Source organism: Cibotium barometz, chromosome 21 (genome assembly GCF_041138505.1).
Source record: "Cibotium barometz isolate CiBa-2024 chromosome 21, ASM4113850v1, whole genome shotgun sequence".
Classification (NCBI taxonomy): domain Eukaryota; kingdom Viridiplantae; phylum Streptophyta; class Polypodiopsida; order Cyatheales; family Cibotiaceae; genus Cibotium; species Cibotium barometz.
Genome location: NC_141066.1, coordinates 47,977,334 through 47,996,980, shown reverse-complemented (window position 1 = coordinate 47,996,980; position 19,647 = coordinate 47,977,334). Strand labels below are relative to the sequence as shown.

General features: G+C 47.0%; 1 protein-coding gene and 2 pseudogenes across 4 annotated transcripts in view; 1 reads left to right on the top strand and 2 right to left on the bottom strand.

Moving 5' to 3' along the window:
- The window catches only part of LOC147627276 (tRNA-specific adenosine deaminase TAD1-like), a 96,409-nt gene that overhangs the window by 63,489 nt on the left and 13,273 nt on the right, over positions 1-19,647 (bottom strand). The gene's annotated exons all lie outside the window — the stretch shown is intronic.
- On the top strand, positions 2,930-3,912 carry LOC147627278 (uncharacterized; annotated as a pseudogene).
- Positions 8,457-9,498, bottom strand: LOC147627277 (uncharacterized; annotated as a pseudogene).

Sequence of the window (19,647 nt, the reverse complement as noted above, 5' to 3'; positions counted from 1 at the left end):
GTGTTCCTTGAGCCCTCACCTACAGGTACCACCCTCGTGACATCTCTCTCATATGCATCATTCTTGCTCTCTCTCTCTCTCTCTCTCTCTCTCTCTCTCTCTCTCTCTCTCTCGCAAAAAGCACAGGTCTGTATTACCAAGTACAATAAACCCCAAAGACGCTTGAATAAGCTTGTCTGTGGGGAAGTACAACTGGGCAGGAATGCCGGATCATGCCGAGGCCAAAAACTGTTACAACTGAGACACGGGGCCATACAACTATAAAAAGGTAGGCCGAAGCCAGAAACCGTGGCATCTAAAGCACAAACCGCATACATATTGTAACAAAAGTGGCCACAAGGCCGATAGAACTGAAAAAAAACCAGGGGAAAAACCTCTCTTGAAGAGAATAAAATTGCCCTGGGACCTAAAAAGAGGCGGGAGGGAGCTCCCAGTAGCAGCATCTGAAAGATAGGCACCCCACATCAAGGAGCATCATCAGTAGAAGAGAAGGTGGCCTGTGGAGAAGACCAAAGCTCGTAATCACGAAACTGGCTACACCCGAAGATAATGAACTGAACCATCCATGCGAAGATGAGAGTGAAGACATGGCTGCTAAGGAGGTGAGGAAAGTGCAGCCACCCAAGGGACTGAAGAGAGGTGCCGAGGATGAGGCTACAGAATCCTCAACAAGAGAGGAGCCACCATGTGCCAAGTGAGATCACCAACCAAACCGGACCCACCTCTAGAACCCACTAAAACCACCAGGAGACTGGAAGACAACAAGAATAAGAACCCGATCGATGGGGCAGCAACTGAAGCAAATAGTCCGGAAACCAACGGAAGAGTCACTGGCTAGGAAGCTCCACAGCTGGAAGGAAGAATTGGAAGGCCCACAAGCAGAAGAGGCTAATCTCCAACCACCAAGAGCTAATCACCAGCGGTGAAAGCTCAGAAGTTTGCAACCACGTGAGGGCTTAGGATGGGCAGGACACCAACACGGTAACAGCTTTGACTCTTTAACTAGAGGGACAGGTTGAAGAATTGAAGGGAGAGCCCCTGCGGCAAGGAAGCACCACACCACAAGGCACCCAAGACGCACCCAAACCCAACGCACCCGCCACAAAAGAACACAACCCACACACACAAAAACAAAACATATACAAAAAAAAAAATTGCACAGTTGTGAAACCCTAACCCTAGAAACCTTGACAAAATAGCAACACACACCCAATCACACGCACACAACCACACACACTCACACCATACGCGCAGACACTCGCACACGCACACAGATAAACACGCACACATACACACCCACTCAAACACACACAGAGACACACACACACACGCAAAACATGCACAAATCCACTCACAAGCACACACACAGATACACACATGCACATCGACACCTACACCTACACAGAGATAAGCAAAAAGAAAAAAAAAGGAGGGAACATACACAACTCACGGGAGAGCAGGGCTGGGTGCGGCATGGGCTAGGGGCAGAAACAGGGCGCGAAGCACAGAGCACGGGCAGGTCCTGGAGCAAGGCGCGTAGTGGAAGAGGTCTGAGGAGAAGGGTGCGCGAACCCTTCTCTGCTGGTTCGCGACCCACAGCTCTCTTGCTTGACTCTCTCTCTCTCTCTCTCTCTCTCCAAACAAGAAGAGAGCCCTCATCCTCCAATTCCCCAATGAGGAGTCACGATCTACTTTCATCCGCAAGAGGGTGATCTTGAGAGGGCTTGACGGCCCACCTATCTATCTTGATGATGACCTCACGAAGATGCAAGTCGATCACCGGCGTGCATGCATGCCTAGAGTACATCAAGCACGCAAGGAAGGGAAGAAGGCATCCTACCGAGATGGTCGAGTTATCATTGATGGCAAGACCATCGCATAGGGATTCGCGGCCTGTGAAACACAACATGAGGAGATACACATTGCAATATGGAACTGCAATGGGGATCTATGGACACACCCAGAGAGACTCGAGGAGGTGATGAGAGACCATGACATCATACTACTCACCGAGACACATGAGAGCCCAGAGAGAGGCCTACCGAGGATACATGGTTTTCAGTGGGAGTCCAGAAGTGTACACGCCAGAACACTTCCCGTGGTTACGGAGGGGTGGCCATTTTGTTCAGACGAGAGTTACAAAACCGGGTACAGATTGTAGCACGTGATCATGAGGCCCGTTTCATTTGGCTTCGGCTAGAGCTCTCACAGGCACAGATCATTTATATAGCATTATGCTACTTTGCTCCCACAGGTTCCAGATTTGCATTGACAGAGCAGCAGGAGGAGGGGGAGATGGGGGAGTCACCGTACACATGCTTGATGGAGGGGATTATGGAGTACTCTACACTAGGCGAAGTCTTCCTTATGGGGGACTTCAATGCCAGGACATGCGGACATCAGTGCGAGTCATATGATTTTGAGGATCCGGAGATTCTCTACACCATCGACGTAGCGGACACCAGGCAGATTTCTGCTGACACAGCTGCATCCACTGCATACGGACGCCACCTACTCCGACTAGGCTCCCAGCACCGTCTCGTTATTTATAACGGGATGGCGCAATGGCCAGCTTCAGGCAGCCTGACATGTATGCCACATGGAGTTGCTGATGGAGGAGGCAGTACAGTGGACTACATCATGGGGTCTAGAGAGGCTTCCCGCCTACTTAGCTCTTTTATCATTCCGCCCATACCCATTGGAGCTGACCACACATACCTCTCCCTCTCTTTCATGGGCGACCCTCCCTTACACACACAGACTATACCCACACCCCACACCACCATCCACTTCACCCATGAGCTACCTTCCATATATCAGACACTGTCCATGAGGGGCTTTGCCGACTCCACCCATCCACACCTTTGTCTACACTCGCCTCCCAGATTTCATCTGTCCTCCATACATCCGCACTCAGCTCTTTCAAGGATGCCCACTCTCCCCGACTCTCTTCGGACTCTACATCGATGAGATTTCAGACTACATACTCCGCGCCGGCGGGGACGGAGCTGATCTTGCAGGTACTCCAGTACATATCTTGCTATATGCTGATGACATTATCTTGATCTCTGAGTCGCAGGAGGGTTTGCAGCGCCACCTTGGTGCCCTTGATGATTTCTGTATACAGAGAGGACTGGCAGTCAACCTTGGGAAGACCAAGGTGATGATTTTCCAAACTTCCAGGGCCATCCGGAGAGCTGCAGTTTTCTCATTGGCAGGAGGACAAGTAGAGGTGGTAAGAGTCCTATGTGTACCTGGGTGTCACTTTTGCCAACCCACCAGGGCGCTTCACCATGGCAAAGGCAGCTACGGATCGACTGACACGAGGATATGCAGCCCTAGCCATGCTAGAGCGGAGATGCCACCAGGCACACTTCCAGGAGCCCCGCACCAAGGGATGGCTTTTCGACACCCTGGTCACTCCAGCTTTGATGTATGCAGCAGCAGTATGGGCTCCGGGCTTGTCAGCTGCTTCATGGACACAGATTGAGAGACCACAGATATGTATGATCTCACCCTTGATCCACAGCAAGCCATCAGTACCACATGATACTGTCAGAGCAGAGTTAGCCACTCCACCTATGCTAGTCGAGGCGCTCTTTCAGACGGTTTGTTTCATCCATGCGAGCGCTATCACCAGACAGACTCACATGTAGAGCTTTTGAGGCATCCAGACAGCTTGCTGAGTCAGGAGAGCAGGGGTCTTGGTACTCACAGGTTTCACAGTGGTTCGCAGCACATGGACTGGATATGGAGAGGCTACCACCCTTCCAGTACGACCTGGACTCACCCCACACCCACCTCTCACATAGTGAGAGGAACCGAGTGCTCAGACAGGACTTCTGGCAGCTATACATCAGAGAGACATGGATCACACCTACACACGAGGAAGGTTACCCTCCCACAGGCTGAGCAGATCAGAGCCAGGAGACGGCCACGAGCCCCAGGCTATACCATCGACAGATCCAGGAGATCCGGACTCGACACCACCATGCTGTCCAGGAGAGGCAGGCCGAGATGATGGCGGACCCCGCGGCTTTCATACGAGCTGCCTTTGCCCCAGATCCACCTATGTACCATGTACTACACCCCCAGCAGATTAGTACAGGATGGAGCTAGCTAGTCCTATGCATTTTCCATGATTGTATTACCCGATTCAAACATCCGATAAATTCCATACGTGGGATTTTATACGTGATTCTTAAATTAAAGGGTACACGTCATTTTTAAAGAAGGGAACCATGAGACTTGAAATACATGAAAGCCATCATGCCACACGGTCTATGGTGGTTTCATCCATCATGGCTTTCAAACATTGACCATTAATCTCTGTGTAGAAAAGATGCAAAACATTTTATTTTTTGGCTCAAGTATGAAATGTTTTTCCATAGGTGACCATACACATACGGGCATGAAAGTATGGAATATTTTCCATGAATTTGAAAAAAACTATGGCAGGAGGTGTGCTTTGGCCACGTGTTTCGGCTGTGGAGAGGTGCCTTAACATCTGCACTTTTACAGCCTTGGAGCAAGAGAAGGGTGGCTGCATTTTTCAGCCTTGGTAAGCACCTTGACACTTGCGCTTTTCAGCCCCTTGGAGAATGGAGTTTGGCTGTGTTTTGGACCCAGCAAGAGGGTTGGAGGACTTTTGTTTTCAGCCCTCAAGGACCCTTGAGTACCTTTGTTTTTCAGCTAGCCCCCACGGAGAGGAAGAGAAGCATCTTGCATCAGCGTTTTTCAGCCCCGGAAAACCTGTTTTGGTTGCATTTTCAGCCTTGGACAGCAGGAACATCTCTGCATTTTTGTGCCCAGGCAGGGGGCCGGGGAGGGGGGGATGGTTTGTGCACTGTTCCATCAGTGGCTTCAGCCCTGGACAGCCTGTTTTCGTTGTGTTTTTAACCCTGGACAGCAGAGCTTCACCTGTGCTTTTGCATCAACAATTTCAGCCCAAAAGGGTACTAGTTTGGCTGCGTTTTCAGCCTTGGACAGCAATACACATTTTCATTTTCAGCAGAAGGCGGGCCAGGTGGTTGCACGAGAGTGCACACATCGGCTGTGTTTTTCAGCCTTGTTTGGCACTAGTTTTGGCTGAGTTTTTGCTTCATTTTGGAGGTGTTTTCAGTGAGACATATAGTGGATGCATTCTCACGTCGATCGTGACACTCCGGTTGCTTGGATAGTCTCATAGTCCTTGGTATTTGCACTTGTTTCAGCCATGGAGGGGATTGAAGAATAGGTTAGACTCAGGAGCAGCACCAACAACAACAATTATCTGGATCAAGATGATGTAGATGCAGTTTTGCAAGAGTGGTTGGAGAGGAAGACACATGTTCTTCCTACATTTCCAATGGATCAACAACTCAATGGCTCAAACTATGGCATCTGGAAGGTCACGATGGAGGTGGTCTTGGAGACCGATGACCTTGCATCCATGGTGGCGACAAAGTTTTACAGGCCAAGCTTCACCAAGTCAGACAAACTCTCTCCTACGCAGAAGGCTCAAGCAACAAAGGAGGTTGTGCAATGGGACCAGTTGAATGCGCACATCCGCTCATTCATTTTTTTGAACTATAGTCCATCAGTCATTGGGCACATCAAGCACACTATTGGAGCCCAGCAGATTTGGCTCCATCTTGATGGATTGTATAATCAGATGACGCCTATGAAGAGGGTTGCTTTAGAGGTCCAAATGAGGACTCTTGATCTAGCAAAATTGTCTTCCTTGAAGGATCACATCAACAAGCTGCAGTCTCTACAACAAGAGCTTCTTTAGGCAGAAAGAAGATTTCATCTCAAGATATGGCAATCACATTGTTGTCCCATCTTCCATTGAGGTATGGCGAATTTTTCTCTTCATTAATAACCTCAAAACAGATGACTGGTCTGACTTGGGAGGAGCTAGTTCCCATGGTGTTGGATTAGGAGGATAGACTTACAAGCACCTCAAAGGGAGGGGGCTCAGAAGCCTTGACTGGGGACAAGAGCCCAAGAATCAAAAAAAGACAAGCGATGGTAAGGAGAAGACTTGTCACAAATTTGGCAAAACAAGACATTTCAAGAGGGATTACCCGGAAAAATCCACTAGCATGGAGGTGGAGCAGCCTTCTTTTGAGACCGATGTTGTTGTGTGCATTGGTGATTATATACATCATGATGTACTTGAGAATGCTCAATGTACGGTCCTCTTTCGACGATGTAGGGTCATAGTACCTACATCACAAGAGTAGATAGTCAATAGTGGTGCTTCTAAGCACATGACTCCATGAAAGAAAGGTCTTCAGAATCTTCGATCCATAGAAGGAAAGATCTTCAATGGAGATTGTTCTACTATTTCGGTATGCGGCATTCAAATGGTAAGGGAGGTTTTGTTTACTTCTCAAATCCTTTATGTTCTAAATGGCTTGTTATTTGTGAAGGAGCTTTGTAAGCTTGGCCTTCTAGTGGAGTTCTTTGAGGATCATTTGAGGATCATTTATGGATCATGGATAGACAGACCATGAAATTAGTTTGTGAAGGTTCTGAGAAGCATGGGGTGTACAAGTTGTAGTAAACCTTGACTCTATCTTATTATCTTTCTCCTCCAACCATTGATGTGGATCTTGATTATGTGGTGCATGAACAGTATGTACCAGATGAGGAAGAGACTGCAATTTCTCAGGGATCAATTGGTGAGTGGTTGCAAGAGTACATGCATGTCAACTACAGGTTGATATCACTTGCTTTGGAGGACAGCAAGCCTACTCATGTAGGTGAATATGGGTCTCCTTTATCGTCTTGGTCTAGACAGTTGGCAACTGTCTGCAAAGGGGGATTTTTCTATCTCAGAAGCGGACGGAGCTTCATGCGGCCTTTGATGTGCAAGAGTGCAAACCCTCATCTTCTCCGATGGAAATGGGTGTGAAGCTTTCAACTCTTGGAGGTTATGAGCTGATGGATGCTTTTAGATACCGAGAACTTGGCGGATCTTTGATCGAGACGAAGAGATGCTTTCCTGGTTGGGCTCTTGGTAGGGTTTATGAGTCAGCCTTGTAAAATCATTGGCATGAAGGATTGCATATCTTGCGATATCTGTGGTAGACCAAGATTATGGCATTTTGTACGCTCTCGGTTAGGACGGATGATTTTTTTGTTTTTAGCTAGTGTAGGTTTTTAGCCTGCATGCCCTACCTAGAGATTGGCAACCTATAAATAGAGTACACCCTCAAACGGATAGGCAAACAGAAATTGTGAATTCCATCATCCTTGATCTTCTTAAAAGCTATGTTGGGGAGAAAGATCAAAGTAAACAATGGGAGAAATACTTACCTTTGGTAGAGTTTGCATATAATAACACGATGCATACCTCTATAGGGAAGTCTCCATTTGAGATTGTTGAAGGCTGTCCAAAGCCTCCACCCATCTTAAGGATGCATTCAAATATATTCGCAGCCAATGAGTATGTGCATGACATCAAGATAGCTTTTCAAAAGATAAAAGAAGCTATTGAAGTGTCACAACAAACACAAAAACGGGCTACTGATAAGCATCGAAGGTCTTTAGAGCTAAAAGAGGATGAATGGGTCTTACTCAAGTTTCCCAAGGCTCGTTTATGTCAAAAGACGGGCAAGGATTGGCAAGGAAGGCCCACAGGTCATCAAAAGATTTATCCTAAGCTCTCTAAGAGGTATTATGGTCCATTTTAGATTCTTAAAAGAATCAATGAAATGTCTTTTAGACTCAAGTTACCAGAGCATTGGTATATACATAATACCTTTCATGTGAGTCTACTTAAGCTGTTTAAAGATACACCCCAATGGACCCTAAAGAAGAGGATCCTCGTGAGATTGAGGACCAAGAGGACATCCTACGACTTGAGGCGATCCTTTAGCATGAGGATAACATTCTTCGAAGTGGTAAGGTAATACGCAGGTATTTAATTGAGTTTAAGAATTATCCTCTTGAAGATGCTAAATGGATGTAGGAACCCCAATTAAAGGATTCTCTTGCCCTGTTGCAAGATTATATAAGTTCCTTCATGATTATAATGATAACCAAGTCATCGACGTATAAAAATGTTTAAAGAATTAGTGCAATGTTTCTTTTTTTTTTGAACAAAAGATCCTGTCATTAGTTATAAAAGCTGCCCCGGGGGCTACAAAACACTCCTATGTAGAGGAGTAAAAGAGGCTACGACTACCCGGGAGACTCCCACGGTGCAAAAGAAGCAAATGTACAAGTGTAGCTATTATCATACAATAGGGGGGGGGAAGAGCCACACAAGTGGCCTTTAGTGCCAAATAGGTGCATCCGCCCGAAGGCTGTAAAAAGGTCCCTCACGCCCAGTGGCATGAAAAGCCTACCGTCGAAGTATGGCCCGATCCGAGTCGCCCCGAATGCGGTCGTACTATCCTCTGAGAGTGTGTATCAGCTCCTGCCAAATAGCTCGAACAGTCTCTACAGGTGGCTCGGGTTGTCCCTCAAAAGCTCGGAAAGCCCTGCTGCCGCGCCGGGGTGGAAGCTCGTCTGCCGGAAAGGATGTGCCGCCCCAAACACACATAATACTGGAAGAAGCCAATGCCCTCTACTGGTGCATAGGGATCCCGCCAGAAGTACTCCCCAGGGTCCCACTGTAGTCAGGCTAAAGGTCGAGCTCCATACACCCAAAGGCGCCAATCTGTAGCCACCTCTGCAGGATCAGGATCAATGTGCCACTTTCGACAAGCGGCTGCCACGACCCGAACTCGCTGGAAAACACATCGAGCCACAAGATGCGACTCCTCCACTACTCTCAACAGCCGGCCCTCCTCCTGTACCTCAAAGAATATACATCGGCCATCCTCCATGCAACCCCTCACTGCAATCAGAATCTCCAGCTGAGTAAATGCGCCCATCCACCGCAGGGCCCCGAGTTCAAAAGGAGTGTGCCACTCCTCAATCAGCGCTGCCTGAATATCAGCCCTCATGGTCTGTCCTCCACGAAACTGGCTCAATCGCTCCATATAGTTTTGGACATATCTTAAACATACTAACTCCAAATTTGTCGAAGATCGTAGATTTAGATTCTACACTTCAAGATCTTTCCGATGATATGTCACATGAGGGGGTTTTGATAAACTTTTGGACAAGTTCACCATGCTCCCATTTTTCAAATGGGAATGGGATTTTTCCCAAATTATCTAATATGGTGTTTAAAATCTCTTCGAATCTCTACAAAGAGCATGGACCTCTTTCCTAGAGGTGTCTCCACGAATCCTAAAGTCTCTATATTTTAATCACTACTAAGAGCTTGGAGACACCTCTTCTCTAGAGATGTCTCCATAACCTTTCAATGTAATCTCTTCTTCGTTTATTCCTTTTACCACATTCCCTTAGTTCAGCTCCCTCTCATGTGCCTTACCCCCTCACTACTAAGAGCTGTGCCTCCTCGGGAAGCCGGCAGAAAGCCTGCCACTCTCCAAAACTACAAGCTGGTCTTGCAGCAAGGGGGCCCCAAGCTAATCGTGGGCATGTACCAAGCATATGCCCCTGTGCTGTGCGCACTGTAGGGCTCCAGATCAGTGGGCCCTCTCCTCCTCACAAGCAGGGGGCACTGAACAAGTCCTGAGCAAAGGAGCTCCCAGGCCCTCAAAATGCTCAAAGCAAAACGATCCTCCCAACCTCTGCTGAAGCCAGTCCTCCTCGTCTTTGTGAATATCCAGCGAATTTGTGGCGCCCAAGGGCCGCCCGCGGGGGGAGCTCTGGCCTGTAAACGCTGAATAAGAAGCTCTTTCCAAGGCTCTGCCCCCGGAAGGAGGCCCCGAACAACTAACTTCCCCAGCAAGGCGCAACTCTGATCTGCCGGATCAATGATACCCAGACCACCCCTTGCCAAGGGGAGGACTATGACCAACCAAGCTACCTTGGCCCTGGCTGTCTGCCCAGCACGACCGGACCAAAGAAAGTTCCTAATCAACCGCTGTATCTGACTGATACAAGAACTGGGAAAGATCCAACAAGAGATAATATACCAGCTAGTCGCCAGCAAAACCTGATTCGTCACCACTACCCTCCTTGCCAAAGATAGTCGCGCCGTGCTCCAGAAGAGTAGCTTCTTCTGAATACTAAGAAGAAGAGGAGCAATCTGCTGCTCTGGTGACAAATCAAGGCCAACCTGGCAACCCAAATATCGCACTGCTGTGCCTGGTGGTACCCATCTAAAGCCTGGGTCTGGGCTCCAATCTGGAATGGGAGATCGACTGACCTAAAACGCCACTGTTTTGTGCCAGTTAATCAAGGCTCCCGAAGCCAAACAAAAGGTCTGCATAGCCTACTCTGCTCTCCGCAAATTGGCCACCTGGCCATGCAAATAAAACCCTGTATCATCTGCAAACTCACAATCCAGTAGCTCCTCCCCACGAATAGGCAACTGCAAACCCCTCAAGCCCACATCCGTAGCCATCAAATACATGCTCATGGCCTCAACAAAAAATAAAAAGAGAAAGGGAGCCAGTGGGCAACCCTGGCGCACAAATCGAGTCAGCTCAAAACGAGGTCCCCGGCCTCCTGCCAACAAAACCTGGCTGTGTGCAGTAGGTATAAAGCTACAATCCCTCGTATCCAGCCTGCCTCAAAGCCCATGCGTAGCATAGTGCCCTCAAAAAAGCCCCAGTGGGCCAGTCTACTCTGTCATAAGCCTTCTCGAAGTCGAGAAGAAGAACCGCCAGATCCTCACCTCTGAACCTGGCTAAGGCCGTAGCCTCCCAGAAAGCAAAGATATTGTCAAGGATACTGCGCTCCTTGACAAAACTAGTCTGAGTAGAGTGTATAAGATCTCCAAGAAAAGGCTGAATCCTCAAACTCAAGGCCTTTGCAAGAATCTTATACACCGTATTGAGGATCGTAATAGGCCTCCACTGCCGAATATCATCAGACACACCCTCCCCTTTGGGGATAAGAAAGATCAGACCCTCTGAAAAACTCTGTGGCATAACCCCAGTATCCAGTACATGCTGAAAGCCTCTACGGAGACCGGGCCCCAGAATATCCCACTAATGCATAAAGAAAGCAGGCGTCAATCCATCCTCTCCACGGCAGCTGTGGCGGGGGAGCACCCACAAGGCCTCCCTCAGCTCCACATCTGAGAGGGCCAAAGCCAGATCAGCTCGCATCTGCTCAATAACTCTCCTCTGTACATGTGTCCAAACAGTCTGTCTACAAGCATCCCGGGCCTCAGACGGTTGCTCCACCGAGAGAAGGTTTCGATAAAAGGCAGTGGCAATACTACGAACCTCCTCCGGCTCACAGGCAATCGATCCATCCTGCCGCCTGAGATGCAGCACACCAGCCCGCGAGTGTCTCGGGCCTGTAATCTCAAAAAACTCTCCTGAAACTCTGTCCCCGAGTTGGGTCCACTGCGAGGCCTGTCTATGAAAGTAAAAATCATGTCGTCTCTCCTCCATATCTTGCACCTCCTGACGAGCCTAACTCAGCTGTGCCTCCACCCACGCACAGGAAGGCTGTTGCTCCTGCAGGTGCTCTAAAGAAGCAAGGCTACATCGCAACCTCTGCTCCCGCTCCCTAAGCTCTCCAAAGCGAGATAAGGCTGCCTCGTGAAGAAAGGTGCTAATAGTCGAGATCCCCTGGGCACACTGCTCTGCTGCATCACAATCTGTGCTCTGACTAGCCTGCCAGAGGCGCTCTACATCTGCAGACAGACTCTCATCCATGAGCACCCTGTCAGGGATACGCAACTGAAAACTAGGCGCTCGCATCTGCTCCTCTAACGTCAACAAGACTGGCACATGATCCGAGAAGGATGTGTCTGCAAGAATCCCCACAGATCCTCCCCTCTCACCAAGAAAGTCCCCCACATAAAAACGGTCAATGCGAGACAAATTAACTCATCCCTGACGGCGGTAAGATCGAGAGAAGCTCAAACTGCCCTGCAGTCGATGAAAGGCCACATGCTGCCATACATCCGAGATCCTCCAGGCCATACTTGAAATCACCTCCAATACACCAATGATCCAGAGCAGGTAAGGCATCAACAATACATGACCAAAAATCCGCTCTAGCACTCGCATGATTGGGCGCATAAACATTGAGCAATCCAATGTGCTCTCCATGCATCCTCAACGTAATGAACTGTGCTCTACCAGGCACGATAATCTGTGACTTGGTTGAACACAATGCTAATCAATACACTTAAATACACTAAGATTTGAAGGACACTTGCTCAAATACAAGAAGTAAATTGCTAAATTTGACAAGAGGCACACAATGAGCCGGAACGGCCGACCCCTCCCTTGAGTAAATTGTATTACTATTGGAGAAATTCAATACATAGTTTCACGGGCATCCATTGCCAAATCCTCCATGCCAATGCATATGAAATTCAGCATTTAGAAAACAATGGTATGTCGATGTAGATCACCAAGGAGCTGCCTTGATGCCCGGCCCGACTTCAGTGCCCATATTCTCTACCATTGGCCCTATGTTCTACCAAGCAAGGTAGCAACATCTTCAAGAGCACATAGGACAAGAGAAATACTACACAGGGCGGCTAAACAAAGAGTCCTGCCCTTCTACTGAGTAAGTAATGACAATACATTGTCCAATTACCTTACCAGTCTTCATAGAAGTTGTTGCACTGCAGGCAAGCACATAAAGATGCTATGCAATGCAGCATTGGCATGAGCAATTTCCGTTCATGAAACCATATAAGACCAGGCGTTTCCAGGCAAGTATACGCAATACCAGACCCAGTGGAAAGCCAATCCTCCAGGCGTTTCCGGGCATGTACACAAAGGCACAAGTCCCAGCGGAAAGCCAAGTCCTCCAGGCGTTTCCGGGCATGTACACAAAGGCACAAGTCCCAGCGGAAAGCCAAGTCCTCCAGATATTCCGGGCATGATAACATCAAGTCCCAGCGGAATATCATATCCAACTATACAGCATGACACGTGTCAATCACCTGCATAGGCATATTCCATAAGCCATGGACACTAATCCAATATGTACATAGTGTGAAAGCAAGAGTGAACCATTCGGGTGGCCAAATGGTGACATTCCCCCCCGCTTCTAAACAGTTGTCCGCAACTGAAATGCATCCAAATATGTCTGAAGCACATGCGGGCAATCTTTGAAGAACTCTTCATCTACCCATTTAGCATCAATGGGAAGATAGTTCTTAAACTTCACAAGGTAACGCCTCACAACTTTGCCTGCAGCAAGCTTGCGTTCCTTGTGATACACAATCTGCTCTGGCTGCAAGATCTCCTCAAGCTCATCCACTTCTCGTAGATCCTCAATGACCATTTCACTGGGCTCCGGCCCTACATACTTGCGAAGGAGACTCACATGAAAAGCATTGTGTATGTGCCAATGACTAGGTAATGCCAATCTGAAAGCCACTTCATTGATCTTCTCGATCACTCGAAAAGGTCCATAGTACCTAGTTGCAAGCTTAGGATATGCACCCTCTTTGCCAGGCCTCTTTGCAAGTCTTGCTTTCTCAAATTTCAGCAATACCCAATCATTCTCTTTAACATCCAATTGCCTTCTATGCTTGTCGGCAGCCTTTTTATGCTTGTCTTGTGACCTTGCAATGGCTGTCCGCACCTGAGCAAAAGCAATATCCAAGTCTCTTACATACTCATCAGCTGCAAATATCTCATCCTTTGTGCGAAGGATGGGTGGCAAAACCACCTTGCCATAAACAATCTCAAACGGGGCTTTTCCTGTAGATGCATGCACCGTGTTGTTGTATGCAAATTCCACAAGCGGTAAGTACTTCTGCCGAGAAGACTTCTGATCCGCCACAAAACATTTCAAGAGATCCAACACGGCTGAATTTGCAACCTCACTTTGCCCATCCGTTTGAGGATGATAAGCTGATGAGAAGTCCAATTTGGTGCCCATATTATCAAATAAGGCCCGCCAAAAGAGACTTGTAGTCCTGGGATCTCTATCCCCCACAATGGACTTCGGCATTCCATGATGTTTGAACACTTGTGCAAGATATATTTTAACCATATGCTCAGCTTTGATGGTCTTTTTGACCGGCAAGAAATGAGCTTGCTTGCTAAACCTGTCCACAATTGTCCAAATTGCATCATTACCCTGTTGGGTACGTGGCAAGTCCATAATGAAATCCATTGTAATACTTTCCCATGGCTGCGTGGGAATAGGCAATGGCTGAAGCAAACCTGGTGCCTTTTGCCTATCAAATTTGACCTTTTGACAGGTGATACATGCACGTACATGTGCCTCTATGTCCTTCCGCATACCTGGCCAAAAGAAATACCGCTCAATCATGTGCGTAGTAGGCATTATGCCTCTATGACCAGCATATGGAGGAGCATGGCACTCATCCAAAACCTTTTGCCTCATGTCAGACACCACACATAGACAATTATCTTTCATGAGATAACCCTCTTTGATCACATATGAGGCATGTGCATGACCAGCCATCAAATCAGCCCAAATAGTGGCAAAATCAGCATCCGTATGATACAAATCACGCATGGTAGACAAGTCCCCATGAGAGGCAACCGAGATAGCTGCTACATACGGCTTTCGTGACAATGCATCGGCCACTACATTCTTCTTTCCTGGGGTGTGCAAGATCTGAAAATGAAACATAGAGAGGAAATTGGCCATCCTCATATGCTTCTCTGACAACTTAGTTTGAGTAAGAAAATACCTCAAACTTTGGTGATCTGTCTTCACAGTGAAATCAGCCCCAAGAAGGTAATGTTTCCATATAGTAAGTGCATGAATTACAGCTAAGAGCTCTTTCTCATAAATGCCAAGAGATAGCTTTGCATCATGCAATCTACGACTCTCATAAGCCACGGCATGTCCCTCTTGATTAAGGACAGCCCCTATGCAATTTCCAGATGCATCACATTCCACATAAAAAGGCTTTTGCAAATGCGGAACGATCAACACTGGACCATGAGTAGTTGCATCTTTCAATTTGAGGAATGCATCTCTCTCTACATTAGTCCATTTGAACACAGCCTTCTTCTTTGTCAAATCATGCAAAGGAGAAGCAATCCATGCAAAGTGCCGAATGAACCTGCGGTAGTAAGAGCATAATCCAAGAAAACTACGGATCTCATGCACTGAACTCAATTCGGGCCAATTCCGAATTGCATCAATCTTCGCAGGATCCATCCGCACTCCATCTTTGGACACAATATGCCCAAGATAATGTATCTCTGACAAGAAGAACTCACTCTTCTTTGCATTTATGAAGAGTTTATGCTTATGGAGCTCTTCAAAAACAATAGCCAAATGAGCTTTATGCTCTTCTTCGGTCTTCGAGAAGACTAGGATGTCATCAAAGAAGACACCTGTAAATTTCCTGTACCCACGGAATATGCGATCCATCATTCTATTGAATGTAGCCGGGGCATTTGTAAGACCAAAAGGCATAACAAGATACTCATAAAGCCCAAATGCTGTCCTGAAAGCAGTTTTGTGTACATCCTGAGGCACTACACGCACTTGATGATATCCACTCTTGAGATCAATTCGGCTAAAGCATGCCGATCCATCCAACTTGTCAAGGATGTCGTCTATGCGTGGAATCGGAAACCGATTCTTGATGGTAAGCTTATTCAAAGCTCTATAATCCACACACATACGAAAGGATCCATCCTTCTTTTGAACCAAGAGGACGGGTGAACAATATGGGGAAGAGCTTGGCTGAACCAAACCCTTCTCAAGAAGCTCATTTACTTGCTTCATGATCTCCTCTTTTTGGGATGCACTTACACGATAGGCTGGCCTATTAGGTGGTGAGCTACCCGGCACAAGATCAATGCGATGATCTTCCGGTCGTACAGGTGGTAACTCATTTGGTAACTCATCAGCAAAACAATCATTATGCTCTTGCAAAAATTTCAGCCTATCATTACTAAGAGTGTTTACATGTACATTATTTTTCTCAACATGATCTCGTACAAAAATCAAGTACGCAAAAACACTCTTTTTCATTACTTTCTTAATTTGTACATGAGATACAAGGGGAATAGTATCACCCTCTTCACCAGCATCAATTACATGTTCTCGGCCTTTATGTATGAAGGTGATCCTGTTAGTCTTGTAAGCCTTGCATGGATCAATACGTGTATGCCAAGACTTTCCAAGCAATACATCACAGCCATTCAAAGGCGCCACAAGAAAATCCTCATGATCCACATAGCCTTGAATGTGTATGCGCAACTTGCCAAAAATAGGCATGACCTGCACTTCTCTACCAACAAAGGCAGCCCCTGCTTCAATTTGAGGACCCATGTCCTCCACTTCAATACCCAAAGCAGCTGCCATCTGAGTGGATATGAAATTTTCAGATGCACAATCATCAAACATGAACAAAGCGGGCTGATCCTTGAGTTGTCCCCAAGCTTTGCATACAACCCTATCTTTGCTATCATGTGAAGTGTTGCCCTGCACATCCGGAACCATATGCACATTAGGCTTCGGTACATTAGCATTTTCAGCTTTGTTCTTCTTATTTGGGCATGCTCTTGCCATGTGCTCAGTGCTGCCACAAGTAAAGCATTTGCCTTCACGCATATATTGCTCCTTCTTCTCAGCACTAAGACCAAAGTTTGCTGGCTTATAAGGGCGCTTGTTAGCAAACTTATTTTCAGCTTTTGGACCTGATTTGGCTTGGTTTTGGTCCCTTTTAGGTGGCTGTCCATCATTTTGCAGGTTTTGGACAGCCCTCTCTTTGCCTTGAAATGAGGGTTTAGCCTTATTGGATCGACTCAATTTGAGTTCCAATTGCTCGGTGGCGGTGGCGGCTGCGACTAATTGGTGTAAGGTATGACCAGGATACATTTGTAATCCCGCTTTGTACACGGGTTGCAATCCCGATTGAAACCTTCTCTTCCTTTCCGCCTCGGTGACATGCATAAATGGAGACACCTCCAAAAGCACTTTCCAAAACTTTTGTACATATGCATTTACCGATTCCCCCTCATTTTGCTTTACCCAATCCCACTTCATTGTTATCTCATTCAATGCATTGGGAGGCAAGAATTGAGCATAAAACCTCTCCTTGAACTCTTCCCATGATCTAACGGGATTCGGTGAGAGCTTCTCCGTGAGCCACCAATGGGCAGCAGTGCCTTTCATGAACATGCTTACATGCCGGATCATGGATTTCTGAGTGAAATCCTCATCACTGAAAGCAATATCAAACTGGGCAATAAAAGAAAGTGCCTTTGATGCATCATATTCCCCATGATATGTGTCAAACTTCACAGATTTGTCTCCGGCTTTGAAGTCACGAGACTTTGATGCATGTGTGTGCATCTCAACATGTTTTCCCCCATGTTTGTCCATTGGGACAGTCCCTGTAATTGGCATCATTTTTGGACCAAAAGGTGATGCATAAGGCATAGATACATGTGCCCTGTAAGCATGAGGCATGGCTGGCCCCTCAACATGCATTGATACATTTTCAACCATAACTTCTCCCTCACGAGCACACTCGAAGGCATGAGTGGCATGAGAGATACGCGGAATACCTGCACCAGCAGAAAATTGCAGCCCATGTTGCATGTGTTGTGCATGTACATTTTCAGCCGGCAATGGCATTTGACATACATTTTGACCACTGCCATAAACATTGTATCCTTCACGGGCTACATGAGGTATTCCTGCATGGCGTGAAGTCACTGATTGTTCCTCTCCCATCGCATGGAGGTTCATCCTCTTAGACATAAGTTCTTGTTCGGGCACTTGTGGGGATTCCAAGACATGTGGGATGGTTGCCTTTTCTGCATAGGCATCCTCGGTACGAGCCAAGTATGCACGTGCTGCATCCCTCGGTTGCATGTGCAACTCTTGAGCAATCATTGCCATTGCATGATCCATATAAGATTCAGCTTTCTTGGCCTTCAAACGATCATTTACCAATGGATCCTCGCGGCGATAGAGATTCAATTCTTCTTGTTGTGCATGGAGAAGAGCCTGCATACGAGTAAGTTCAGCTCTCAAGACTATGGACTCTTCTTCTTGCATCTTCTCTTTGCCACGAGACGGCTGTCCCACATATTCATGTTCCCTATTGTGCACCACATGAGTTTGCTCATCCTGTAAAGCATTGGAGGCATGCATTTCATTGTCCCTGCCACTTGTATTAGCATCTCCAACATTCATTGTATGGCTGTCCATAATGTTCTAAGTGTAGAGATAGCTAGTGTTCACGGTGATCGTCTCTCACGATAGAAGTGAAAGAGAACCGTCTGCTCTGATACCAATGTGACTTGGTTGAACACAATGCTAATCAATACACTTAAATACACTAAGATTTGAAGGACACTTGCTCAAATACAAGAAGTAAATTGCTAAATTTGACAAGAGGCACACAATGAGCCGGAACGGCCGACCCCTCCCTTAAGTAAATTGTATTACTATTGGAGAAATTCAATACATAGTTTCACGGGCATCCATTGCCAAATCCTCCATGCCAATGCATATGAAATTCAGCATTTAGAAAACAATGGTATGTCGATGTAGATCACCAAGGAGCTGCCTTGATGCCCGGCCCGACTTCAGTGCCCATATTCTCTACCATTGGCTCTATGTTCTACCAAGCAAGGTAGCAACATCTTCAAGAGCACATAGGACAAGAGAAATACTACACAGGGCGGCTAAACAAGGAGTCCTGCCCTTCTACTGAGTAAGTAATGACAATACATTGTCCAATTACCTTACCAGTCTTCATAGAAGTTGTTGCAAGCGGAAGCCTTCGCGTTGGAAGCTTTAGAAGTGTTGATATCTTCGATTTGCCGCAATCCTTCGCGACAAAAGTCTTCAAGAGGATGAAGGGAACCTTGGGAAAGCTTCCTCTATGGTTCAACTTGAGAAAGGAAGGCTGAAATTGGGGTTTTCAGCAAAAAGACCAGAAATTACAGCAAAAATGAGAGCTGTTTTGCTGAATTTCAGTCATTGGGAGTGAGTAGGAGAGTGATTAGCACTTGGAAACACTCTTGGAAGCTTGGAAAACACCCTAGCAAGTTGGGTATGGCTATGGAGAGCTTGGAAATGGAGAGAAATGGTGGAAAAACAGAGTTTTCAGCCTCCAAAAATCCTCATGAAGAGAAAACACGAATTTCTCCAATCAGGTGAAGGGACATGGGGAGATGCCCATTTATGAGTAAAAAGGGAGGATCAGGTCCTGGACATTGAGTCTTGTCCGCCTCGGGACTTCAGTGAGTGTGAACTTGGAAGCGGTCATAATTTATAAGTGACTTTTGGGTGCCCAAACTTTAATGAAATGGGAACGCACTCACTTATAAATATTGGCTAAGTCCTAAGGGCTATTTGAGCCTAGATTGGGTAATACTTACCACCTGTTCACATGCCACACAACCATGTCAGCAGACAGTTTCACACGCACGGTTCACGGACGGGCGTCCCCTAGCCCGGAACTACACATAGGTCATGCAGGCATGAAAACAGCATGCAATTTCATTTGCAGGCAAGCACATAAAGATGCTATGCAATGCAGCATTGGCATGAGCAATTTCCGTTCATGAAACCATATAAGACCAGGCGTTTCCAGGCAAGTATACGCAATACCAGACCCAGTGGAAAGCCAATCCTCCAGGCATTTCCGGGCATGTACACAAAGGCACAAGTCCCAGCGGAAAGCCAAGTCCTCCA